This window comes from Aotus nancymaae, unplaced genomic scaffold (genome assembly GCF_030222135.1).
Source record: "Aotus nancymaae isolate 86718 unplaced genomic scaffold, 86718_ANA_hifiasm-v0.15.2.pri h1tg000138l, whole genome shotgun sequence".
Taxonomy (NCBI): Eukaryota; Metazoa; Chordata; class Mammalia; order Primates; family Aotidae; genus Aotus; species Aotus nancymaae.
This window is the reverse complement of record NW_026988553.1, coordinates 3,852,800-3,880,000: the sequence shown is the minus strand read 5'-3', so window position 1 is coordinate 3,880,000 and position 27,201 is coordinate 3,852,800. Positions and strand designations below refer to the sequence as shown.

Here is a 27,201-nt window from a genome sequence, read left to right as displayed (position 1 = left end):
GAGTTTCAGGGGACATCTTAGAGCTGGCACTGTCCTACTCCATCAGAGGTCCCGTGGGCTTGACCACGTTGGAAAGTCAGGACTGTGATGCTGACAGGATGCCCTGTGAGTCGGGGAGGTGCTGACGGGGGTTTCCATGTAGGAGAGAGAGGCGTTTGGTTTTACAGATGGGAGAGACTTGGGAGGGGATGAATTTGAGAAATGCCACGGAGAGGCCCAAGCAGAGCAGGTCTCCGGCTGCCCCGCTGTGTAAGCGCCAAACGTGGATGTGTCATTGCCACAACAGGAGGGAACCCTCAACCACAGGCCTCTGAGTGTCCAAGGCCAAGTCTTCTTCAAAAGGTGCATTCAGCTGAGCCAACCATGACGGAAATACATAAGGGCGATCCCATGGTTCCTCTGGTTAAATCCCCTGCTAATCCCACCCTACTCAGAGAGGGAGCCAAGTCCTCACAGCAGCCTGCAAGCCCCACCTGCCTGCCCCGGTGGCTCATGCCTATAATCCCAGCCCTTTGGGAGGCTGAGACAGGTAGATCACCTGAGGTCAGGAGTTTGAGACTAGCCTGGCCAGCATGGTGAAACCCTGTTTCTAGTAAAAATACAAAAATTAGCTGGGCATTGTGGCACACACCTGTAATTCCAGGTACTTGGGAGGCTAAGGCAGGAGAATCGCTTAAACCCAGAAGGCAGAGGTCGCAGTGAGCTGAGATTGTGCCACTGCACTCCAGCTTGGGGGACATAGCAATACTCCCTCTCAAAAACATAGTAATAGTAATAATAAAATAAAAAGGCAAAAATTTAAACGAGTAAACAGAAACATGGCAAAAGAGTTGAACCAGCCCTTCACAGAAGAAAATAATGTGGAGGAATGGCTGATAAAAACATGAAAAGGGTCTCAGCCTAACAGGGTGAGATACCAGGTGACACTCAGCAGAGTGGCAAAAATCGCACAATCAGTGCAAGTGTTGGGGAGAATGGAGAGCCACAGGAATGCTCACCCACCACGAAGAATGACTGTGAATTACTGTTGCTGTGCTTGCTAATGAAAGGGTGTGTCGTGGGTTGTGAGGAAAATTACATGTCTTACTGGGATGAAATTTTAAAAATTGAAAGCTACTCACCAGAAGAAACTGCACTTGTGTACAAAAGAAAGGCCCAAGAACCTTCGCAGTAAGACGGTCCTAGGGGCCCACCTGGCCAAACACTCATCAGCAGGAAAACGAAGACAGATGTAAGTTTTTAATACCACTCTCTAACAAAGGAAATCGGGGTCTTTGAAAATCTGGTTGAAACTAGGAGTGGGAAAGAACATATATGAGCCAGGATACTTTTGAAGTAACAGAAAGAAATTGTAAATAAATAAATAAATACATGCAATGATGTCAAAGGAGCCAGTGGAAAGAGCTCCCAATGGCCACAGGGTATAAACAAAGAGCAACAAAATACTGCAGAATTAGATAACAACCAAAACATTAAAGTAACTGAGGGTCCATACTGGTAACTATGTATGATTAAATTGATACATACATGGCCTGAATAGAAATCTCTTACACAGGAGAATTCCAAATACCTGATATAGACACTCAGCCATCAAGGAGGTGGGGCTGGCTCCCCACTCCTCAAGTGTGGGCTCTGCATGGTGACCTCCTCCAAAAGCATACATAAAATGTAGACATGGGAAAAAAAGTAACTTCATAGTGAGAAATTTGAAAACACTACCTCAGCCAGGTGATCAAAGTTAACATTAATGGTGATAACACATCTTGAGGCATGAAGTGACTAGAATAGTATCTGAAAAACCAGTAATAAAATTCAAAGGCCCTTCCCCCAACCATCCGTATAGACTCCCTCCTCTCCACCAGGGGACACCCAAGTTAACCTGGAAGACTGGTTCAGGCCTTGATGGGAAAGGGGTGGTCAGACATGCCTCATTATTCCCTCCTCCCTTTTGGAATTCAAGAAAAGCCAATCAGCATTTAGTTTCTCATCAGACCTTAGATCTGATAAGAAACATTTACAATCTAACCTTAAATCTGCTAAGAAATATGTAAAATCTATTCTCTCTGAAGCCTGCTCCCTGGAGGCTTCATCTGCATAAAACTTCGGTGTCCATAACCCCTTATCATAATCCAGACACTCCTTTCTATTGACAGTAATTCTTTCAACCAACTGCCAATAAGAAGATGTTTAAATCTACCTATGACCTGGAAGCCTCACCCCACCCTAACCCACCGGGTTGTCCCACCTTTCTGGACCAAACCAGTATATATCTTAAATATATTTGGTTAATGTTTCCTATCTCCCTAAAATGTATAGAACCAAGCTGCACCCCAACCACCTTGAACACATGTTCTCAGGGTGTCCTGAGGGCTGTGTCACAGGCCATGGTCACTCATATTTGGCTCAGAACACATCTCTTCAAATATTTTACAGACTTTGACTCTTTCTCGTGGACATATTACATATGTGATCTGCTTCCCCCAAACCTATAACCCCAGTCTAATTATGAGAAAAACACCAAGTAAGCCACAGTGGAGGACATTCTATACAATACCTGACCAATCCTCCTAACACTGTTCCAGGTCCTCAGAAGGAAAGTCTGAGAGACCGTCACAGCCAAGAAGAGCCTGACATGATGACTAAATGTCCTGTGGGATCCCAGATAGGATCCTGGGACAGAAAAAGGCAGAACTAAGGGAAACCAAATAAAATGTGAGCCTATATAGTAATATCCGGTCATCAACTGTTACAAATGATGTGAGATGTTGGCCAGGCATGGTGGGTCATGCCTGTAATCCCAGCATTTTGGGAGGCTGAGATGGGAGGACCACCTGAGGTCAGGGGTTCCAGACCAACCTGGCCAACATGGTGAAACCCCATCTCTACTAAAAATACAAAAATTAGCGGAGTGTGATGGCAGCTGCCTGTAATCCCACCTACTCGGGAGGCTGAGGCAGGAGAGTCGCTTGAACCCAGGAGGGAGAGGTTGCAGTGAGCTGAGGTAACACCACTGCACTCCAGCCTGGATGAACGAGACTCCAGCTAACAAAAAAAAAAAGATGTTAATAACATATATGATACATGTTGATGTTAATAAGAGGGGAAACTCGGTTGGGTCTACGTGGAAAATCTGCATTTTCTTCCCAATTTCTGTGTGAATCTAAAACTAATTTAAAATAAAACCTTTATTAAAAAATAGTAATTTTTAAAAAATGTCTGCTTAATTACTTGTACCAATAAGTAGTAATTGACACTAACTATTCCTACTTTTTAAAATAAGAGCATTCACGATGCTGCAAAGTAAATTATACAAACTAATATATAATTTCAAGGAAATGCCTCTTTTATATATTTTATGTTAAAATAACACATACATGTAAACATAATTATATCTTTTTTTCTTGTGGTATGGTTCACTCTCTAGGAAAGCTGGTTACCGTAGAACCAGGGGAAAAAATTCACATTTTGGAGACTATTTCAATTTACAGCTATTTTCAAAAGTATGACTGTGTAAAAAAAATGAAGTTCAAATAGCAAATTGACCGTGACTGGATCACTTGTTCTAATGACTGCTTGTCTTTATTTTGTTTCCCAGCATCCCTTTTAACTACAATAAAATGGAAGCAAATACTTGCCACTGGAAAAAAAAAGTCAAAGACTGTAAGAATGTAAACAGAATTTGTGACCACATCCTTCAATGTTTCATCATGATGATTTCTAATACAGAAGAGTTTAAAGGGATAGTCAAAGTTATTCCCCAAAAGATGCTTTGCAGAAATTGATGAAACTAGAGAAACAAAAGTGGCAGGACATTCAATGTGACTTTAGGTGTCACTGGGTCTTGTGGGAAAAAATAATTTACCTTTTAGGGGATCACAAAGAATTCCTGGAAGCCCGGACTCCAGAATGTTTCTAAATTTAGATGTTAATATAGCTAGTAATGAATATAATGATAAAAAGGGATCTGTGCTTTATTTGTGTAATAAAATACCAAAGCAGTATTTACTACTCCAAGGAAAAGAAGTTATGCCTGAAATACAGCTGACAGTATCAGAATCAAAATATGCTTCCTGGCCAGGCATGGTGGCTCCTGCCTGTAATCCCAGCACTTTGGGAGATCGAGGCAGGTGGATCACCTGAGGTCAGGAGTTCAAGACCAGCCTGACAAACATGGAGAAACCCTATCTCTACTAAAAATACAAAAATTAGCCAGGCGTGGTGGTGCATGCCTGTAATCACAGCTACTTGGGAGGCTGAGGCAAGAGAATTGCTTGAACCTGGGAGGCAGACGTTGTGGTGGGTCCAGATGGCACCATTCCTCTGCCCTATTGTATATGTAAAAATGCAGATTCACTAAGCCAGACTAAATTGCGTATTCAGTGGAAGGCTGATCAAGGATTCAAAAGAATGCAACCTTTTGTCTCTTATCTACTTCTGACCTGGAAGCATCTACACTTCCTGCTTCTAGTTGTTCCGCCTTACTGGACCAAACAACTGTACATCTTACACGTATTGATTGGTGTCTCATGTGTCCCTAAAACATATAAAAGCTCTACCCTGACCACCTTGGGCCCAGGTTGTCAGGACCTCCTGAGGCTGTGTCATGGGCACCGTTATTAACTTTGGCAAAATAAGTCTTCCAAATTAACTGAGACCTATCTCAGATATTTTAGGATCACAATCCACAATCACCACGGTGTGACAGTTGACTACAGCATTCAGTAGAGACGTACTATACAGGTTTGTAGCCTGGGAGCAATAGGCTACATCATATAACTTATATCTGGAGTGGGCTACACCATCTAGGTTTTATAAGGACACTCTATGGTGTTTGCAGAGAGATGAAATCAAGAGACAAATTTATCACAAAATATCCACCTCATTAGGAGATGCTTGAGTGTATTTTAAGTGGTTGAAGCCTAGGAGAAAAAAAAAAAGAAACTCAACATCTGTTATGTTTTTAATAACAAGGCTTAACAGAGTTAATATATTTCATCTAATCTAAGATGTCAATGATTAAAAGACGTTATTTTATGCACCACCACACATAGGCTGCCAATTAAACCAACTTTCTGAATAACAACAAAAATGTGAATTTACTTCCAGTAATGCCAGGAAAGTAAAATAAAAGTGAATTATGGTTTTGACGTGTTAAAGCAAAAAAGGAGGAGGCCGTTAGCCCGAGGCCTTCCCTAAGCAAATGGAGACCGAACTTGGAGGCATTTAGACTTAAAAAAATTAACAAACCAACCACAGTCAATGACACAATGCGCAGCCGCCAGGTGACTGTGTGACCAGGGACGCTGAGGGAACCATCCCCACAAAAGGCGGTCGCCCAGCTGGAGCCAATGAGAAACCTCACTCAGCCGCCGCCACCAAGAGCTCGAAGCCCCGAGCCGCGTTTTCTGTTCTGGTGCTTCAGGCGTGATTCACGGATCATTCCGTTCCTCAAACAGACTTTAAATTTATTTTGCCTAAATTTCTTCTAACCCCTAAACCCTAACCCCTGACCTGTAACCCCTAACTCTACCCCTACCCCTCACCCTAAACCCCAGCCCTAACCATAGGTCAGTTTCCACGTTTGCATCGATACGTCAGTCCTGATTATTAACGCCGCTGTACTGGGAAGGCCGCGCAGGTAGCGCGGATTTCATAGTAACATTCTGGTACCGAGGCCTTGCATTAGCATCCCATGAGTACTGTGGGTGTCGTCATATGTCGGACGTCCCGTCTGCCTTAGGAACGCTCTATTTGTGCTCTGAGGCTGCGGTGTGGACCTCACACTGCAGCCCCCTGGGCTTGGGTGGGAAGAACCCGGGTGCGCAGAATTCAGAGGGGCTTTTGGTGTCCAGCCTTCCACACCGAGACCTTCTTACTAGTCTCTGACCCTCAGCAGCCAGGGCTGCAAACAAGGATTTTACTCACAGCGGACGCGGCGTCCCCAAGGTCTGTGCTAAGAACACGGCTCTGCCTTTGCAGTGCCCTCAGGTCTGCGCTGAGGAGAACGCAGCTCCTCTCTCGCGATGCCCCCCGCCCTGCCGGGGTCTGTGCTGAGGAGGATGCAGGTCCACCCTTGCAGCGTCTCCCAGGTCTGTACTGAGGTGAACGCAACTCTGCAGACCGCCGCGACGCCACGCAGGCCGGCGCCGCGACGCCACGCAGGCCGGCGCCGCGACGCCACGCAGGCCGGCGCCGCGACGCCACGCAGGCCGGCGCCGCGACGCCACGCAGGCCGGCGCCGCGACGCCACGCAGGCCGGCGCCGCGACGCCACGCAGGCCGGCGCCGCGACGCCACGCAGGCCGGCGCCGCGACGCCACGCAGGCCGGCGCCGCGACGCCACGCAGGCCGGCGCCGCGACGCCACGCAGGCCGGCGCCGCGACGCCACGCACGCCGGCGCCGCGACGCCACGCACGCCGGCGCCGCGACGCCACGCACGCCGGCGCCGCGACGCCACGCACGCCGGCGCCGCGACGCCACGCACGCCGGCGCCGCGACGCCACGCACGCCGGCGTGCTTGAGCGCCCCCTGCTGCCTGCCAGGCACTGCAGGTTCCTCTTGCTGACGGTGCTGTGCCCACGCCACCTGCTGGCGGCTAGGGCCACTGCAGGGCCCTCTTACTAGACGTTTAGGGTTAGGGTTGCAGTTAGCTTAGGGTTAGGATCAGAGGGTTAGAGTTAGTGGTTAGGGTTAGGGGTTAAGGGTTAGGGTTGGGGTTAGGCGTTAAGGGTTAGGGTTACAGGTGTGAGCCCTGTGCCCGGCCGGGAAATGGTTTTTGAACAGAAGGAACAGCCTCCCTGGTCTGTGTTTCCCTGTGCATAACACAAGGGTAATTGTGCAGCATTGTGCTGATAGTGAAATAACAGATTTCAGAGCCTCACCTGGGCAGTCTGTGTGCTCTAGTGACATGAGCTGTTTTGTTATGATGGGTTATTGTGCTTATTCCCAGGTTCCAGACGACCTAGAACCTGTGTGGCTGTGTTGTGAAAGGGGAAAGGGAAGCCATAGATGGCTTCCAGGTCATCAGCCTTAAGGTGATAACGTTTGGGACAATGGCTCATGCCTGTAATCACAGCACTTTGGGAGGCTGAGGCAGGTGGATCACCTGAGGTCAGGAGTTTGAGACCAGCCTGATCCCGAAAATTTAGGAGTTCATAAAAGCCTACAACCTGAACCTCCTTCCAGGGAGACCTGTTAAAAGATGAAGGCTTTTCAGGATGGAGATGAAATGGGTGTCTCAAACAAAATGGTCCTGGCGAACAGATATTTGGAGAAGAAACAGGTTCTGGGACTGCCCTCTGTGGGACTTTCCACAGTGGCTCTGGCTGGGAAGAGGGCAGGGGAGGCAGGAGGCTGAGTGTGGGTCCTGGCAGACACTGAACTGCAGGATACACAGACTGAACCAAGGGTCATAGACTAGAGAAACTGCGCAGAACACAACCAATAAGTTAACATGCCAGCTGGATGATGACAGAGCTGGTCTATCACTCATCACTCATTTCTTTCCTTTTTGTTTTCCGTTTTTGTTTTTTTTACTTGGGGGTTTTGTTTTTTTGGGGGACAGGATCTCGCTTTGTTGCTCAGGCTGGAGAGCAGCCTCGGCCCCCTGGGCTCAAGCGATCCTGCTGCCTCAGCCTCTGAGTAACTTGAACTGCATGATCAAGTTTTGGATGTTTTTGTATGTACAGGATCTCACTATGTTTCCCGGTCTGGTCTCAAACTCCTGGGTGGAAGGAATCCTCCTGCCTTGGCTTCTTAAAGCACCAGGATTATAGGTGCAGCCACCATGCTTGGCCTCTGCACCCATTTCTTTCACAGTCCTCTGACCATGTGAGGTGGTCAAGGATCACAGGCCCAGGCCTCCTGGTTCTGGTTAGCACAGCGGGATACTGCCAGGCTGGCTCACTGTCCACGGCAGGAGGATGCAAGATGCAAGGTGCACAGTGGTGGCCTGCTGGCAGGAGGTGGAGGGCCCGTGGGCAGGGACCCGTCCGTGTAGGCTAGCTGGCTGTACTCCAGGGGTCTGGAAAGACCAGTGTGGTGGGAGAAAACTGCACATGCACGAGCTGGCTCAGCTGCAGCCAGGAGCACCTGCACCCAGATTCCTCCCCAGGTAGGCAGCCTCACCAAGGCCTGCCAGGTCTCTTGAGGTACCCTCCCTGCTGAACGCACACAGTCTCCTCTGCTCTCCCAAGTGAACTATGGTCAGGTCAGGATAGGACACAGATGGAAGAGCGCTTGGAAATATGGGTCCTATAGCTTTCTTCCTGTCCTTGACAGCCAGAGTGCTCTCTCTCTTCTTGCAGTAGAACTCAGCATGGAGCTCTCCAGACACACAGAGCTCTCCAAGGACCTGCGGGGCTGCCCTTCCACCCCAGCCCCACGGGTCCTTCCCCCTCCCCAGATGGAGCTGGGGGCCAAGCCCTGGACTTGTGCAGCTGCACTTCCTTGGGACAATGAGCTGCTTCCAGAAAAAGTCCTCAGGTCCACATTGAAAGGGGAAAATGGAATGAAGACACACCACAGGGGCCAACCACATTCCCAGAAGGGTTCAAGCATGACAGCAGCAGAAAGGACACAGGAGACTTTCATGCCATGTCCTGGAGACCCTCCAGTGACTGCCAGGCCCTGGGCCAAGCCCTCCTTTTCTGCCCCAGCTCAAGGACAATTACTGTGCCAGCAGAAAGTTGGCCTCTTGGTCCCAGCTTCCCCATTAGGAAAACTTTCTTCTCTGTCACACCGAGGGAGTATGGCCTCAGCCTGGAGTGGTGCTTTCTGAGGAAAACACACAGTGCAGGGTGGAGACCGTGGTGAACTGGAGGTTTTGGTCTGGGTTCCTGTGAGTGGGACAAGAGAGCAGCCTGTGGCCACACTGCCCCGAGGGAGCCTGTCCTCATAGGCTGCCTTCTAAAAACAGACTGGGGAGTCCGGGAATGGCAGTTGGTGATTCCCAGGATGTAGGGGTCCTCTTGTATCTGTGTTGGACACCAGGGCCATGTCCTTCAGCAAGATTGGCCAAGGCTCAGTCCCCTTTGTCACACTCATCCCCATATTATCATGAAACACTGAGGTTCCCTGTCACACTCATCCCCACTACTACCATGAAACAGTGAGGTCACCTTTGTCACAATCATCCCCACTATTACCATGAAACAGTGAGGTCCCCTTTGTCACAATCATCCCCACTATTACCATGAAACAGTGAGGTCCCCTTTGTCACAGTCAGCTCCTTTACTACCGTGGAACAGTGACGTGCTTTCAAAAGCATGATTGGTGTCACCCTACAGAGAATATAACGAAGAACAATGGAAGAAAGCCCCAAACCTCTAAATAAACACAAGGCAGGGGCTAATCTGCCCTCCCCCATGGTCTGGTTAGACTCAAATGGGAACACCCTCAAGGGACTCCGTGCACCTCCCAAGGCCCTTCATGTCACACCAGTCACTGGGCACTGCATGCTTGTCATGGTCCAGGCCACACATGGCCACCTCCTCTGGGGGTGCCGCCACTCCTCAGGCCCCCCTCTGTCTCTCTCCTTCAGGAACTCTCCTTTAGGCTATTCTTGGGGGCTGGATTCAGGGCTGGGTGGATGGGTGGCTTCAAGTCTTTGAAGGTAGGTCAGCTTTGCTTGGCTGGCTCCACTGGGCACCCTGGTGACTCAGGGTGTGTGGGGCAGGTTGAGTCTGGGGAGGTGGGCAGCATTTAATGCTACTGACATGTAAGCTCAAAAATAGACTAGAAAGAAAATCTTATTTAATGGGTATTTTCTCTCAGTTAGGAAAACCACTTTTCACTACACCGGGAAACATTCTAATGGCTTAGAAAGTGAAATTACAAGGCAAATGAAGCTCTCACTCATGACAAAACACGGATGAGTCTCAAAAACATGATTCTAAGTGAAAGAAGCTAGACATTAAAGGCCATGTATTCTGAATATTTCACCACCCTAGTGTGGGTGACAGAGCCAGAGCCTGTCTCAAAAAAAAAGTGAACATGAGAAGCATATATTATTCTTTATGCTCTGTTTGGTTCAGGCACTGCTAACTTTTGTTAGAGATCAGTGAAGACCACCAAAGGAAGATTGGATAAAGCATGAGTTATTCAGCATTCCCTCTAGCAAGGGTGTCAGACACCACTTGTCTATGGGTGGGGACTCAAAGGCTGAGAGGACTGGGGAGGCTTCATGATGAAAAAAGGTGGCACGTCCTGATTCGAGGTGTGGCTGAAAAAGCAGCAGGGGACTGACTGAAAGACAGCATCCTAGGTGATTGATTACAGAAACATATTTGAGTTTCCTCAGCTTGAGTGTAAGGTGGAAGGAGGATTTGAAAGGAGGGAAGCTGTCAGTCCTTGATTGGCTCCTAGCTGCCTGGGGCTGATGGCTGCAGAGGTTGTGGTCTGGCTTTCCGGGCTGGTTGCTGCAGGTTGTGGGTCTAAGCCTCTGAGGCTGGAGCTGGCAATCCCCTGTTCCTTGGTGGCTTTTGAAATTTCTGTCTGCAGAAATCTCTCCTTTGTCATTTTCAATCAAGTGCGTACTTTTGGGGGACAAAGTTTAGTGGTTTTATAAGAGCTAACAACAACAGTAAAGGTTTTAATACTAACAACGACAATAATGATAATTATTGCACAAACATGGAGATTTTACCACCTCTCAACTGAGATCCCACAATAAATATAAATACCGCAGCTCACCTGGTATGGCCAGCTGGTGAAACTTACAAGAGGATATAAAAGTGGCTGCCATGCACAGGTACAGAGGCACATACCTGTAATTCCAGCACTTTGGGACGATGAGGCTGGTGGATCACTTGAGCCCAGGAGGTGAAGACCAGCCTGGTAAAAATAGTGAGACCCAGTCTCCACAAAAAATAAAATATAATTAGCCAGGCTTGGTGGCATGTGCCTGTAGTCCCACCTAGGTGGAAGGATCGCTTGATCCTGGGAGAGGAGGTTGTAGTGAGCAGAGAGCATGTCCCCCTCACCTCAAAAAACAACAACAAAAAGACGTGGCAGCCAGTTGACACCCAGCAGCCATTCCTAATGTCTCTGGGAGGGATCTGCTTAACCCCAGGGGGGAAGGCACACCACCGGTGCCGGACATCCTCCTGGTCCACCTGCATTGGCTTTTCCTGGCCTGGACATTTTCCCCAACCACTCATGCATCCTTGTTTCCAAAAGGGAGGACTTGGAAAATATCTGAGAGGCACCTCCCAGGGCCAGACCCTATGAGAGACGGTGACTGGGTACATTTGCCACAGAGGGCACGGGAAGGTGGCCTCTGAGGGAGGCCCCTGTGGCTGCTCAGCTGGCTGGGCCACCACTGCAGGGCACCCAGGAGCACAGCAGGACTGCTGCAACCACAATGCTGGTAGTGCCACCGCCATGCAGGGCCACACCTGCACTGGCCACCCTGGCCAACCCGCTACCCAGCTATGCCTTGGCAGTTCAGCAATATCCTTCTGTGAGTGGATGGTTAGAAGGGTAGTGGAGGGAAAGAGGGCTTGGGAGGGATACAGTGGAAGGGGAATGCATTTGACTCAGTGATGAACTTTATGACGTGGGGTGACAGAATGGAACAACCTGGAAGGAGTCAGAAGACTCTGGAAGAGTTTTGGACCAGGTTACTTGGTGCCCAGGAGATAATTAGTTTATATGGTAAAACTGAGGCCAGACCAAGTAGAGGAAGAAGACCAAGATCTTACTATTGGATTATTTTTTTTCCTTTATTTCAATCATAGTCCCCTCATCAAAATATTACTAGTTGGCACTTCATTTCATACAATGTAATCATAGTTTTTCTGAAAACAAAAGGATTATGCCCTACTAATAAAATACAAACGATTTAAAAATATTTTATTACAGATTCATTTCTTTTGAAATGTATATTAGGGATGTATATTTTATAAATATTTAATAACTACTATGTACATATAAATTCAAAATAAAATAAAGCCTATTATATAAATACAACTACAAATAAACAGCAGGGCCTCTCGGCCGCGTCTTCTGGAATTTCTGAGAAGGTTACCAAGATGAAGTGTAGAACACCAGCTATACGGTGCAGGCTCACATATGGACTGGCATGGGTATAATTTTAAATATAATTTTGATCTGACACAAATTCACATATAAACATTTTTGTTTTTGTTTTTTTGAGGCAGGGTCTCACTCTGTCGCCCAGACTGGAGTGCAATGGCACGATGTTGGCTAACTGCAACTTCTGCCTCCCAGGCTCAAGCAGTTCTCCTGTCTCTGCCTCCTGAGTAGCTGGGATTACAGGTGCGTGCCACTAACACCCAGCTAAATTTTTCATTATTATTCTCTTTTAGTACAGACGAGGTTTCACCATGTTAGCAAGGCTGGTCCACTAAAAGAACTGCACTTTGTGTTTTTAAGATTGCTGGGAAACTTATTTGATTCTCTTATTGAGAATCAAAGAGGATAATGAGGTATATTCCCTGCTCAGAGAGGATACGCATAGCTGTTACAGAAATGGCAGCATTATTCCCCAAAAAACCCAAGGCTGATATGATGAGGACTTCCCTTCACTCGCTGACATCCAGTGCCTACCGACTGCAGGCAGAGTGCAAGAAGACCCTCCCGGGGGACCCAGGTTCACCCACAGACGTCCAGCTGGTCACACAGGAGGTCATCCAGTGTGCGTACGACATCGCCAAGCATCTGGTCACCATCACCACCAAAGAGAACAACTGACACGAGCAGGGCGCCACCTCCTTTTTTAAGTGAGGTTAGCCACCTATCTCAGCAAACCCTGTGTGGGGTGGGTAATGGCTGAGAGACTGACCCTGTGCGTCCTGACATTAAAGGCCAGCTCGCTTGGCATGGACTTCCCTCCGCAGCCACACACTCACATACACACACACACAGTCACACATGCTCATGTAACCCACACTTCCTAGTTCAGATCACCTCTCACCTTCAGTGAGGTCTGTAAAATGGGTCGGGGGTGTAACATGGACCCATGGGTGATGCAAACTGCTGAGATGACATTTTCCTGAGAAGGGTCACCTGAAACCACTTTGGACACAGCGTCCTGGTGCCTGTGCAAATCCCCTCAGACTCTCGGTGCATCTGCGAGCTGCTGTGCACAGTCACTACATAGTGGCCCTCAGGAAGCCATGGGCACCCACCAGTGCCACAGCAACCCCAGGGGGCTGGATTACTTTGTCCCTCCTGGACGCGCTCCCACCCTGCACCTTCTGCCCCAGCCCCACCTGCCCGGCTCACACCCACCGCAGGCTGTTGCTTGGGTTTGGCTTACGTTTGTCCGCGGTGTCCAGAAGGCCTGTGCCAGTCCATTTTCACATTGCTATAAAAGAATGCCCAAGGCTGGGTAAAGTGTAAAGAAAGGAGTTTTAAGGCTGGGAGTGGTGGCTCGTGCCTGCAATCCCAGCACTTTTGGAGGCCGAGGTGGGTGGATCACGAGGTCAAGAGATGGAGACCATCCTGGCTAACATGGTGAAAACTCTCTCTACTGAAAAAAAAAAAAAAGTTAGCCGGGTGTGGTGGTGCCTGCCTGTAGTCCCAGCGACTCGGGAGGCTGAGGTAGGAGAATTACCTGAACCTGGGGGGGTGGAGGTTGCGGTGAGCCGAGATCACGCCACTGCACTCCAGCCTGGATGACAGAGCGAGACTCCATCTCAAAAAAATAAAAAAAGAAAAAAGAAAGGAGGTTTAACTGGCTCATGGTGCTGCAGGCTGCACAGGAAGCTTGGCTCCTGGTGAGGTCTCAGGAAGCTTCCATGGGTGGTGGCAGGTGAAGGGAACCCGCGCATCCCAGGGCGAGAGCTGGAGCAAGAGCGGGCAGGTACCAGGCTCTTTAAACTGCAGGTAAAGCCCAGCCCAGCCCAATCCATGCCTCGATTTCGTACTTGTGAGACCCTGAGCAGGGACGCAGCCCCTGACTGCTGGTCCACGGAGCTGTGGGTGATGAATGTGAGCTGCTGTGGCTGAATTAGGGTCACCGGTTACCCACAATAGGGAACTAACATGCCCAGTGCCCTCCCCATCCTCCAGTGTCTCCGCAAACCACAGCCGGGTTCAACCTCACATTCGTTCGAAATACCAGGTGGTTTCTGTTTCCCAACTGGATCACTACAGAAGCAGTCATCAAATTCAACCTTGAACAGTAAAAGGGTGTCTCTCACTGCCTGCAGGAGGCCTCCTCCCCGCACACATGGCAGCCCCTCACTTCTTTCCAAGGAAGCTTCTTGGTGCCAAAGAGTTCTGCTCCCAAGAGAACTGTCCTCATGTGGCTCTGAAATCCACCTTCTTGCCAATTCTAACTTGTGTGGTGTGCTAAGCCTTTAGGTTCCCCAGTATATGGAACCCAGGCCTTCCCCTCCGTCAGAAAGTCCTCTTGGGCTGAGCCCCACAGGCCCCCAGTGTCTCCTGGCTGGTAAAACCATGAAGCCCTCTCTGCTCAGCAGTTTAAAGAGCCTGGTACCTGCCCCTGCTTGCTCCAGCTCTCACCCTGTGACACGCGGGCTCCCTTCACCTTCCACCACCTGTGGAAGCTTCCTGAGGATGTCCCATTATCTTATGGCAGTTTTCATTTGTAATACATTTTCCCTATTAAGTCATAGTTTCTCTGTTGTTAGACTGTGGCATGTATCCTGACAAAGCACTGCTTCATGAAGAAGACAGTGCAGTCATGAAGCCTCAGCGCTTGGAAGAGAAGGCAGGACCCAACGGCATGTTTATTCTAAAACACATCTAAATAAAACAGGCACATAGCACCATAAAAGAAGAGGCTTGAGGGCTGGCAAATTAAATGGGAAAAAAAACGTATTAAAGTTTTATAAGTGTAAAAAAATAAATTAATAGGATTGTTATTAAAATATTCATAATATGGATAGTTTAATATGGATGTTGCTGAAACGCAACTCTAGTTATCAACAAGTTTTCAATACAACAAGCACAGTAGGAAGTCTCCAGTGATTGATTAAACACGTACATTCAACTACCGTCCCACCTACCCATCTAACCATCTACCTATCAGTCTGTCCATCTACCCACCCACCTACCCATCCACCTACCCATCTACTCATCTACCTATCAGTCTGTCCATCTACCTACCCAGATACCATCCACCTACCCATCTACTCATCTACCTATCAGTCTGTCCATCTACCTGCCCATCTACCCATCTACCCACCCATCTACCCATCCACCTACCCATCTACTCATCTACCTATCAGTCTGTCCATCTACCTGCCCATCTACCCATCTACCCACCCACCTACCCATCCACCTACCCATCTACTCATCTACCTATCAGTCTGTCCATCTACCTACCCAGATACCATCTACCTACCCATCTACTCATCTACCTATCAGTCTGTCCATCTACCTGCCCATCTACCCATCTACCCACCCACCTACCAATCCACCTACCCATCTACTCATCTACCTATCAGTCTGTCCATCTACCTACCCATCTACCCATCCACCTACCCATCTACCCATCCACCTACCCATCTACTCATCTACCTATCAGTCTGTCCATCTACCTACCCAGATACCATCTACCTACCCATCTACTCATCTACCTACCCATCTACCATCTACCTACCCATCTACTCATCTACCTACCCATCTACCATCTACCTACCCATCTACCCATCTACCTACCCATCTACATATCTACCTACCCATCTACCATCTACCTACCCATCTACCCATCTACCTACCCATCTACATATCTACCTACCCATCTACTCATCTACCTATCAGTCTGTCCATCTACCTGCCCATCTACCCATCCACCTACCCATCTACCCATCTACCCACCCATCTACACATCTACCTATCAGTCTGTCCATCTACCTACCCAGATACCATCTACCTACCCATCTACTCATCTACCTACCCATCTACCATCTACCTACCCATCTACCCATCTACCTACCCATCTACATATCTACCTACCCATCTACTCATCTACCTATCAGTCTGTCCATCTACCTGCCCATCTACCCATCCACCTACCCATCTACCCATCTACCCACCCATCTACACATCTACCTATCAGTCTGTCCATCTACCTACCCAGATACCATCTACCCACCCATCTGCCCATCTACCTACCCATCTACTCATCTACCTATCAGTCTGTCCATCTACCTACCCAGATACCATCTACCTACCCATCTACCCATCTACCTACCCATCTACCCATCCACCTACCCATCTACTCATCTACCTATCAGTCTGTCCATCTACCTACCCATCTACCCATCCACCTACCCATCTACCCATCCACCTACCCATCTACTCATCTACCTATCAGTCTGTCCATCTACCTACCCAGATACCATCTACCTACCCATCTACTCATCTACCTACCCATCTACCATCTACCTACCCATCTACCCATCTACCTACCCATCTACATATCTACCTACCCATCTACTCATCTACCTATCAGTCTGTCCATCTACCTACCCAGATACCATCTACCTACCCATCTACACATCTACCTACCCATCTACCCATCTACCTACCCATCTACTACCCATCTGTCCATCTACCTACCCAGATACCATCTACCTACCCATCTACCCACACATCTACACATCTACCTACCCATCTACCATCTATTTATCCATCTACCCATCTACCTACTTATCTACCATCTACTTATTCATCTACCCATTAACCTACCCATCTTCTCATCTACCTACCCATCTGCCTATCCACATATCTGCGTATCTACCTACCCGTCTACCTACCCATATCCTAATCTACTTACTCCTCTCCCCATCTACCTACTCATCTACCCATCTCCTCATCTACCTACCCATCTCCTCATCTACCTATTCATCTCATCTACCTACCCATCTCCTCATCTACCTACCCATCTCATCTACCTAGTCATCTACCCATCTCCTCATCTACCTACCTATATCCCCATCTACCTACCAATGTACTCATCTACCTACACATCTTTTCATCTACCTACTCATCTGCCATGTACCTACCCACCTACCCATCTACTATCTACCTATCAATCTGCCCATCTACCTACCCACCCACCATCTACCTGCCCATCTGCTCATCGAGTTACCCATCTACCTATCTGTCTGACAATCCACCTGCCCACCTGCCCATCTCTCCACACATCTACTTCCTACCTACCTACACATCCACCCATGCTCCCGTCTGCCTGAGTACACACATTCACATGCAGGAGTCATAAATCAAATGTGCTATGACAGTAACCTTTGGGAAATATGAGTAATCACTTGTACTATTTTAAGAACACTTTGGAATCTTACAACTATTTCCAATTTAAACAATTCTAACGTGGCCCAGAAACTCAGCGCCTCAAGAGGAACGAACAGCTGGAGCACTCACTGCCTTCGACGTTCTCTGGATCCCACCACTCTGCTCCGTGTCTGGGGACTTGGGCTGACAATGAGCACAGAGTTGAGTGACTGCAGCGGCAGAATCTGGGCCGTGCTGGGCCAGGCCTGACACATCTATTACAGATTACAGAGTCTTCATTCATGGAAAATGGTCACTGCAGTGCCACAAGGTCACAGTGTGCTGTGGCCATCTTCCATGAGTGTCTGGGCCAGACCTGACACATCTATTACAGATTACATAGTCTTCATTCATGGAAAATGGTCCCCGTGGCACCACGAGACTTCACAGAGTGCTGAGACCTAGAGTAGGTGCAGTGGCTCTGGCGGTGCCTCCCCCACACGTGCTGCTGGGTGGACACAGTGAGCTGCCATTTCCTCCCAAAGTCAATGTCAGATATGGAGGTGCGCTGTGCAGACTTCCCTACAGACAGCACGTGCTGCTGGCTGCAAGACGGCCAGTGAGCCCACAGCCCCTGCCACAGGGCCACGCTCTTCCAGCAGCCAGCCAGCAACGGAGCTCTGCAGGGCTTCCCCGGGGCTCCCCTCACTGGGGGCCCAGCCTGGGTTCCCTCAGGGCCCATCACATACACACCTGCCATGTCCGCATCTGCCACATCCACACCTGCTGTCTTCTGCACCTGCTGTGCACCTGCTGTCTGCACTGTGATGTGAGGCTTCCCTTGTCCAACCTCCAGCCTGGGCCTCGGCCTGACCTTTGCTTTCTCTCCTCTCCTGACTTCATCTCAGCATCTCCTCATCAGAGAACTTAAAGGCACAATCCATATCTGTCCACGTCATTTATGCGTTTGCTTCTAAAGTGCTTTCTGAGCAGTAATAATATGCTCACAGGTAAGAACTGCAGATGAGAAAATCAGGCACTCTTGGTTTAGATGTCTTGTGATTGTCCATGTCTCTTGAGGTGACGTGTGACATCGTAGTTCCGGATGGGAAGACCTCGGCAGACATGACCCAGCAGCAGAAGGAGCCGTCCCTGGCTGTCCCTGAGCTGCTTCTGGACCTCAGTAAAATGACCAGTTCACACAGGTGCCACTGTCCAGTCTCAAATCGCAAATGAGACATTTCATATGTTTTGCAATGGTAAGATGCAGAATTGTCCTTTAATAGGTTTTTAAATGTATAGCATTAAAATTATGATATAAGAAGAAAAATAAGCAGGAACATGCTCACAAAATACTATCGGTTTTGAAGAAAACGCTGACCCCATGTATTTGGAAGCCAAAATGGCCTCTTTCACTTTCAGAATCATCTGCTGACTCTCCATTTTCCAAAGAATGGCACCTACTTATTCTTGAAAATGTGAGGCCTTTTCAACAAAAGCCAAAATAGACAAATGGGACCTAATTAAACTCCACAGCTTCTGCAAAAAAAAAAAAAAAGAAACAGTCATTAGAGTTAATCGGCAACCAACAGAATGGGAAAAAAATTTTGCCGTCTACCCATCTGACAAAGGGCTGATATCCAGAATCTACAAAGAACTAAAACAGATTTACAAGAAAAAAACAAGCCCGTTCAAAAGTGGGCGAAGGATATGAACAGACACTTTTCAAAAGAAGACATACGTGAGGCCAACAAACATATGAAAAAATGCTCATCATCACTGGTCATTAGAGAAATGCAAATCAAAACCACATTGAGATACCATCTCATGCCAGTTAGAATGGCGATCATTAAAAAATCTGGAGACAACAGATGCTGGAGAGGGATGTGGAGAAAAAGGAACACTTTTACACTGTTGGTGGGAGTATAAATTAGTTCAACCACTGTGGAAGACAGTGTGGCGATTCCTCAAGGACCTAGAAATAGAAATTCCATTTGACCCAGCAATCCCATTACTGGGTATATATCCAAAGGATTATAAATCGTTCTACTATAAGGACACATGCACACGAATGTTCATTGCAGCACAGTTTACAATAGCAAAGACCTGGAACCAGCCCAAATGCCCATCGACGATAGACTGGACAGGGAAAATGTGGCACATATACACCATGGAATACTATGCAGCCATCAAAAACGATGAGTTCGCGTCCTTTGTAGGGACATGGATGAACCTGGAAACCATCATTCTCAGCAAACTGACACAAGAACAGAAAATCAAACACCGAATGTTCTCACTCATAGACGGGTGTTGAACAATGGGAACACATGGACACAGGGAGGGGAGCATCACACACTGGGGTCTGTCAGAGGGGAGTGGGGAGGGACAGTGGGGGGTGGGGAGTTGGGGAGAGATAGCATGGGGAGAAATGCCACATATAGGTGATGGGGAGGAAGGCAGCAAATCACACTGCCACGTGTGCACCTATGCAACAATCTTGCATGTTTTTCACATGTACCCCAAAACCTAAAATGCAATTAAAAAAAGAAAGTCTTTAAGCATGGAGCCATGCAGCTGGATTAGGCTTTCTGTCACTCTGTCTACAGGGTACAGGTGGAAAGAGGCTGATCCCTCACCATGCTTACCAAGCGTCTACCATGTCCCAGGAATTGTGCCCCTGGATAAATAAGGCAAAGTGCATGGCTGTCCAGAAGCAGTAGCTGTGTGTTGGCACACTCAGTAAAACTAGGGGGCCCTCTTGGTATTTTCTCCCCCTGACCCGTGTGCATACTTCTGTCGTAGCTCTTAGCACAGGAGAAGATTCTGCTATCACTGTGTCTTGCATCCTCTGAACCCTGTGCGACATCTGCCCATGGTGAATGCTCAGTAAGGTTCACATTCTCAGGAACGTTTGCAAGGTCATATTTAGGTGTGAGGAGAGCAGAACAGAGCGAGAGATGATGTTGCACACAGCTGTGGGCACTGGATGCCTGGTTAATGTCTTGTGCAAGTGGGTAACGTGAGGAGCGGCATTTGGCGTGTGCAGGACTTAAGTATTTGTGTGTAACATATTATAGATGCCTGTGTGTGTCATACTCTGCTACTCCCAGTCTAGTAGGCCATTGCATGGCATATCTCAGTCCGGCACTGAGGGAAGCAGTCTGGGTGGAGGTACAGCGGGGTATGATGAGCATTTAGGAGACACTTGAAACTAGTAAAGCTTCAGACACCCCCAGAGAAGGGGGTTAGGGGAACTGCCCGTGTTGAGGGAGGGAGAGGCAAGTACAGATTACAGCAGGATGGAAAATGAAGGGAGGTAAGAGGCATGAGGAAGGCAAAGGATCACAAGTGTGGGGCGGGCGTCTTTGGCTGTGTGGTCAGTGTCATTCAGTCAGGAGAGCTCAGGCTTTCTGGCAGACAGTGTCTTACATCAACCACATGACGTGGGCACTGTCTTTTCTCTCTGTTTTACAAGTAAGGAAACTTCTGCATGTTGAACTTGTAAATACAGGCTGACTGCGGCGACTCATGCCTGCAATCCCATTGCTTTGGGCGGCCAAGGTGAGATGGATCACTTGAGGTCAGGAGTTCGAGAGCAGCCTGGCCAATATAGTAAAACCCCGTCTTGGCTGGGTGCGGTGGCTCACGCCTGTCATCCCAGGACTTTGCGAGGCCGAGGCGGGTGGATCACGAGTTCAAGAGATCGAGACCATCCCGGTCAACACAGTGAAACCCCGTCTCTACTAAAAATACAAAAAATTAGCTGGACATGGTGGCGCGTGCCTGTAATCCCAGCTACTCGGGAGGCCGAGGCAGGAGAATTGCCTGAACGCAGGAGGCGGAGGTTGCAGTGAGCTGAGATCGCGGCATTGCACCACTCCAGCCTGGGTAACAAGAGCGAAACTCCGTCTCAAAAAAAAAAAAAAAAAAAAAAATACCCCGGCTCTACTAAAAATATAAAAATTAGCTGGGCATGATGGCAGGTACCTGTAATCCCAGCAACTGGAGAGGCAGAGGCAGGAGAATCGCTTGAACCCAGGAGGTGGTGGTGCAGTGAGCCGACATCATGCCACTGCACTCCAGCCTGGGTGACGGAGCAAGACCCCATCTCAAAAAAAAAAAAAAATTGAAGAAATTGCAAATACAGAATATTGTGTCTCCACGTAGGAGTGGGAGGTGTGACCTTAAACATACCTGCAGGAGGAAGATATCATGGGGAGAACCACCTAAGAGAATCTTGTGTGTACAAGGTTAAAACCCTAAGGCTCAGCATGTTGCCGGCAAGCGAATCTATATTTTGGAGCTTCCTCCCATTTGGGTTTGTCCTCTATTAATGGAGAAGGGTGTCCCTGTGTTCTCTCTAACAGCAGCCTCTTGTTGATCTTCCCAGACAAGACCCCCCCCCACCACCGTGGGCTGGACCCCTCTCTACAGCTAGGAGCCAACGGCAGAGGACAAGACCAAACCCAGTGAGCTGGACTAAGTGCAACATGATGCTCATGACAACGTGAAGATCATCTGCCTGGGAGATGGCACAGTGGGCAAAGCCAAGTATGTTGGGAGATTAGGGAAGAAATACCAGGCCCAGAGAGGGTCTGCGTCATTTAAAAAAAGTCCTCCATCAGCCTGGCCAACATGGCAAGACCCCATCTCCACTAAAAATACGAAAATTAGCCAGGCATGGTGGTGCATACCTATAATCCCAGATACGTGGGAGGCTGAGGCAGGAGAATTGCTTGACCCCGGGAGGCGGAGGTTTCGGTGAGCTGAGATTGCATCACTGCGTCCCATCCTAGGTAACAGAGTGAGACTCCATCTCAAAAAAAGAAGGCTCCAGAGGCAGAGGAGCATGGCTTCTCAGGGCTGGTGAAGGCGCAGTGGTTAAGAGGCTTTCTTGGAGGGACTGAGATGGAGAAGAGTGGGTAGAACTGACGGTTTCCTATAATCATTGTGAAGACTGGTGTATACTTTTAAAAAGCCAACTGCAGTTGGGGTTAGGGTTAGGAGTTAGGGTTAGGGTTGCTAGGGTTAGGGCTGGGTTTATGGTTAGATGTTTAGGGTTAGGGTTAGGGTTATGGTTTAAGGGTTGGGGTTAAGGTTGAGGTTAGGGTTAGGGTTACAGGCGTGAGCCATGTGCCCGGCCGGGAAATGGCTTTTGAATGGAAGGAACAGCCTTCCTGGTCTGTGTTTCCCTGTGCAAACACAAGAGTAATTGTTTGTGCAGCACTGTGCTGAGATGGACATAACAGATTTGAGAGCTTCACGTGGCTGGTCTGTGTACTGTAGTGATAGGAGCTGTTTTGTTTATGTTATGACGGGTTCGATATGCTTATTCCTAGGTTCCAGACTTGACCTGGAAACTGTGTGGTTGTATCATGAAAATGGGAAAGGGTGATAAAGTTTGGAACAACAGGCCGGGGGTGCTGGATCACGCCTATAATCTCAGCACTTTGGGAGGCTGAGGCAGGTGGATCACCTGAGGTCGGGAGTTCAAGATCAGCCTGATCAACATGGATAAACCCAATCTGTACTAATAATACAAAAATTAGCTGGGCGTGCTGGCACATGCCCGTAATCCCAGCTACTCAAGAGGCTGAGGCACGAGAATCGCCGCTTGAACCTGGGAGGCGGAAGTTGCGGGGAGGCAGAGGTTGCGGTGAGCCGAGATGGCACCGCTGCACTCCAGCCTGGGCAACACGAGTGAAACTCTGTCTCAAAAAAAAAAAAAAAGTTTGGGACAATGGGGAGATGGATACGCCATCTGACCACCTTGCCTGTTCCGCTTACAGACTCATGGGGCGATTTCTCATGGATGGATCGTATCCTTCAAGGTCTGAAATACCCTTGTTCCTGCAGGTCTTCCCGTGCTAATGTGTCTGTGCCCCACTGCCCACCCCTTTGTCTTAGCAGCCCAGGAGGAAGGATCGGGTAACTGAATGCACGGGTTTTGTTCCGCACTCATATTTGGATTTGTCTTCCATTAAGAGGGCAGGACAGTGGCTAATGGCACGTGGTGTGGATTCAAACCCCATCTCCTCCTCCTCCTCCTTAGTAGCTCCTGACACTGGCCCCACCTTCCTCCCACGAATTGTTCTATTGTATACGTTTGGAGTGAGTTCATCCCTCTTACTGGGAGATTTTTTAAACAGCTTCCCAAGTGGATCCACTGAGAACCACAGATGAGAAGAGCCCCCGGAGCCTGCGGAGTATGTCTTATGCCGCCTTTTACCAGGTGCTTCTGTACAACCAGCCCACCTGCGTCAGTTGGCTCTCTGCTGGTTACACCGCCTGGCATCTTGCAGCCTCAGAAGGTGTTAATCCCTAGAGTTTAACCTTTTTTCTCAGGGTTTCACACGTAGGCGGACTCCAAATTGATTGCCAGCGTGCCAGCTGTATGGCTTGTGGGAGTTTTTTTCCCCTGGAATGGTCATGTTGCTACCTAGTGTTAGGGTTTGCTTTCTAGCATGCAAAAAAGCTCCATCCTTGACGGAGCTGGGGCATCTACATTGGCATTTTCCAACTGCATGATACCATTTATGACACTTGTCTGTAAAATCCTGTTCTGTGTTTTACCTCAGACTTCGATGGCCAGGACGCACTCACATCCCCTCCCACCCCTAACCCTTCCATGGAGCCTGAACCAGTGATATGTGAAGCTGATCCTCTGCAACATTCATGTGATTTAAAATGTCACTAACTCCAAAGAGAAGAGGAAGGAGAGGATCCATTTCATCCAACCAAACACGCCTGCTCCCCACCCCTTCCTTACCTCGCCTCTTACTGCTTTTCGCTCCTTAACCTGAATGCAGTCAGCCACAGCAGCTGTCCACGTACGCCCTGACCACGTACAAGCACACAGACATGGTAGATGGCAAGACCATCCTTGTGGGTAAGCAGCCCAGGGCCAAGCCACGCTGACCCTCAGGAAAGAGGAAATGCGGGAGGAGGGGAGGGGACGGAATGTTCATTAAGGAGAGAATCCAGAGGAAGAAGAACATAAGAGGCCTTCAACGAGGCAGTTTTCCTAGCTTTGTTAATACTTGAGGAAGTGACGAAACAATATTGAAATATCTTTGCCTGCCTGATATGAAAGATCGAAGGGACTAATAATAGGCTGGACGTGGTGGCTCATGCCTATAATCCCAGCCCTTTGGGAGGCTGAAGTGAGCCGAACGCTTGAGGCCAGGAGCTCAAAACAAGCCTGGCCAACATGGGGAAACCCCATCTCCTCTAAAAATACAAAAAAAATATTTGTCGGGCGCGGTGGCTCGCGCCTGTGGTCCCAGCTACTTGGGAGGCTGAGGCACAAGAATAGCTTGAACCTGTGAATCGGAGGTTGCAGTGAGCTAAGACTGCACCACTGCACTCCAGCCTAGGAGATAGAGCGAGGACCTGTCTCAAAAAAAAAAAAAAAAAAAGATTGATAATATTTACTGCTGGTGAAGGCTACAGGCACTCTGTTGCTAACCCTAAACGCTGTGACCCTGACCTCATCGTACTGTTCCCCGCAATCCCTCAGGTATGTTCCCTTTCGGCTGATTTTTATCCTCCAACCTTCTCACCCTTAATACTATAAATACTAAACCAACCCATGCCCATACCCAATCCCATCCCCCATTTAATAATACACTAGGACTTGACATCACAAGAACAGAAAGGTATATAGATCAACGTCTACTATAATTATTCAATTAATAACGGTCAATAAAAGAATTGTAATTTCACATTAGCACGGTTTTAAAGGATTACACACCATGATAATTAAATCCTTTCCTCAGAAAATCCAGCTGTTTCTGCATACTAAAACCATCCCTGCAAATTAACATCAAATAAATAGAATGAAGAAAAAGCCCACATACTAACGTTAACAGATGCAGGAAGTACTTTCAACAAAGTCAATATAATTTCATCATAAAAACACCCGGGCCTGTAATCCCAGCACTTTGGGAGGCCGAGGCGGGTGGATCACGAGGTCAAGAGATCGAGACCATCCTGGTCAACATGGTGAAACCCCGTCTCTACTAATACAAAAAATTAGCTGGGCACGGTGGCGCGTGCCTGTAATCCCAGCTACTCGGGAGGCTGAGGCAGGAGAATTGCCTGAACCCAGGAGGCGGAGGTTGCGGTGAGCCGAGATCGCGCCATTGCACTCCAGCCTGGGTAACAAGAGTGAAACTCCGTCTCGGAAAAAAAAAAAAAAAATGGAAAAGAAAAGAACCCAGGGCCATAGAGGTTTACAGCTTACTGTTAACTAGCATTAATGTGCCTACTTTCCTGTTTTGCTGTGCTTTTTCCACTACATTAATAACGGTTTAAAACGCCAAGCACTGGCCTGGCGTGGTGGCTCACGCCTGTCATCCAAGCACTTTGGAGGCCAAAGCGGGCGGATCACCTGAGGTCAGGAGTTCAAGACCAGCCTGACCAACATGGTGAAACCCCGTCTTTAAAAAAAAACACCCAGGACTGGCCGGGCGTGGTGGCTCACGCCTGTCATCCAAGCACTTTGGAGGCCAAAGCGGGCGGATCACCTGAGGTCAGGAGTTCAAGACCAGCCTGACCAACATGGTGAAACGCCTTCTTTAAAAAAAAAAAAAAAAAAAAAAAACACCCAGGACTGGCCGGGCGTGGTGGGTCACACCTGTCATCCAACCACTTTGGAGGCCAAGGCGTGTGGATCACCTGAGGTCAGGAGTGCAAGACCAGCCTGACCAAAACATTGTGAAACCCCGTCATTTAAAAAAAAAAAAAAAAAACACCAAGCACCGGCCAGCCGCGGTGGCTCACGCCTGTCATCCAAGCACTTTCGAGGCCAAGGTGGGCGGATCACCTGAGGTCAGGAGACCAGCCTGACCAACATGGTGAAACCCCGTCTTAAAAAAAAAAAAAAAAAAAAAAAAAAAAAACACCAAGCACTGGCCGGGCGTGGTGGCTCACACCTGTCATCCAAGCACTTTGGAGGCCAAAGCGGGCGGATCACCTGAGGTCAGGAGTTCAAGACCAGCCTGACCAACATGGTGAAACGCCTTCTTTTAAAAAAAAAAAAAAACACCAAGCACTGGCCGGGCGCGGTGGCTCACGCATGTAATGCAATCACGTTGGAGGCCAAGGCGGGCGGATTACCTGAGGTCAGGGGTTCAAGACCAGCCTGACCAACATGGTTAAACCTTGTCTTTAAAAAAAAAAAAAACACCAAGGACTGGCCGGGCGCGGTGGCTCACGCCTGTCATCCAAGCACGTTGGAGGCCAAGGCGGGCGGATCACCTGAGGTCAGGAGTTCAAGACCAGCCTGACCAACATGGTTAAACCCTGTCTTTAAAAAAAAAAAAAAAAAAAAAACACCAAGGACTGGCCGGGCGCGGTGGCTCACGCCTGTCATCCAAGCACGTTGGAGGCCAAGGCCGGCGGATCACCTGAAGTCAGGAGTTCAAGACCAGCCTGACCAACATGGTGAAACCCCGTCTTTAAAAAAAAAAACACCAAGCACTGATCCCAGTCTCCCGTTTCCGCGTTCTCAGGCCGTGGCGCCTGCGCCTACCAGACCTTCCCGAACAGCCCGCCGGTTCCTCCTCCTCCTCTCCCCGGAAACACAGTCGCATCCATAACGGCATCTGGCCTGCGTGGGAGTGACACGCCCCAGCCCGCGAGAACCGACGCTCCGACAAAGCGAGGTCCGCTGCAAAGCGCCCCACGGGAAACGCGGCCGTGCTCCCTGGGACGGGAAGCCTCGTCCTCACCTCCGCCGCGGCGGCCCCAGCTGTCCCGCGGCTGCAGCAGCGTCGCCCTGTCCTCACCCTGGACGCGGCCCCAGGTGTCCCCGGGGGTCTCGAAGCGGCCTCTCCCAAGCGGGTCCTGATGAAAGGAAGCCGAGGCCTCACAATGGACTCCCAGGACGCCGCCTTGCGGAGGCGGCGCGGTGTGCGCGTGCGCGGAGGGGGCGCGGTGTTCGCGTGCGCGGAGGAGGCGCGGTGTGCG

At 49.0% G+C, this 27,201-nt stretch overlaps 2 long non-coding RNA genes across 17 annotated transcripts in view; both read right to left on the bottom strand.

Annotated features, from left to right (window-relative positions):
* The window catches only part of LOC135272848 (uncharacterized), a 1,411-nt gene extending 189 nt beyond the window's left edge, over nucleotides 1-1,222 (bottom strand). Inside the window, exons 1-2 of the long non-coding RNA XR_010340812.1 lie at nucleotides 1,122-1,222; nucleotides 1-121 (exon numbers count right to left, since the gene is read on the bottom strand). The exon at nucleotides 1-121 is cut by the window's left edge and continues 189 nt beyond it. This is a non-coding gene — a long non-coding RNA (uncharacterized LOC135272848). The remainder of the gene's footprint in view (nucleotides 122-1,121) is intronic.
* A 10,482-nt stretch (nucleotides 1,223-11,704) lies between these two features.
* LOC110567951 (uncharacterized) lies at nucleotides 11,705-16,880 on the bottom strand. Of its 16 annotated transcripts, XR_010340792.1 has the most exons (8): nucleotides 16,554-16,605; nucleotides 16,068-16,502; nucleotides 15,850-15,888; nucleotides 15,730-15,769; nucleotides 15,414-15,572; nucleotides 15,315-15,373; nucleotides 15,056-15,134; nucleotides 11,705-14,995 (listed from the first exon to the last, which is right to left on the bottom strand). It is a non-coding gene; the product is annotated as an uncharacterized LOC110567951 (long non-coding RNA). The 16 variants fall into 16 exon arrangements; XR_010340790.1 differs by having other exon boundaries at nucleotides 11,705-15,134; nucleotides 16,554-16,604; XR_010340791.1 differs by having other exon boundaries at nucleotides 11,705-15,134; nucleotides 15,315-15,353; nucleotides 16,554-16,604.
* Between the last annotated feature and the right edge of the window lie 10,321 nt (nucleotides 16,881-27,201).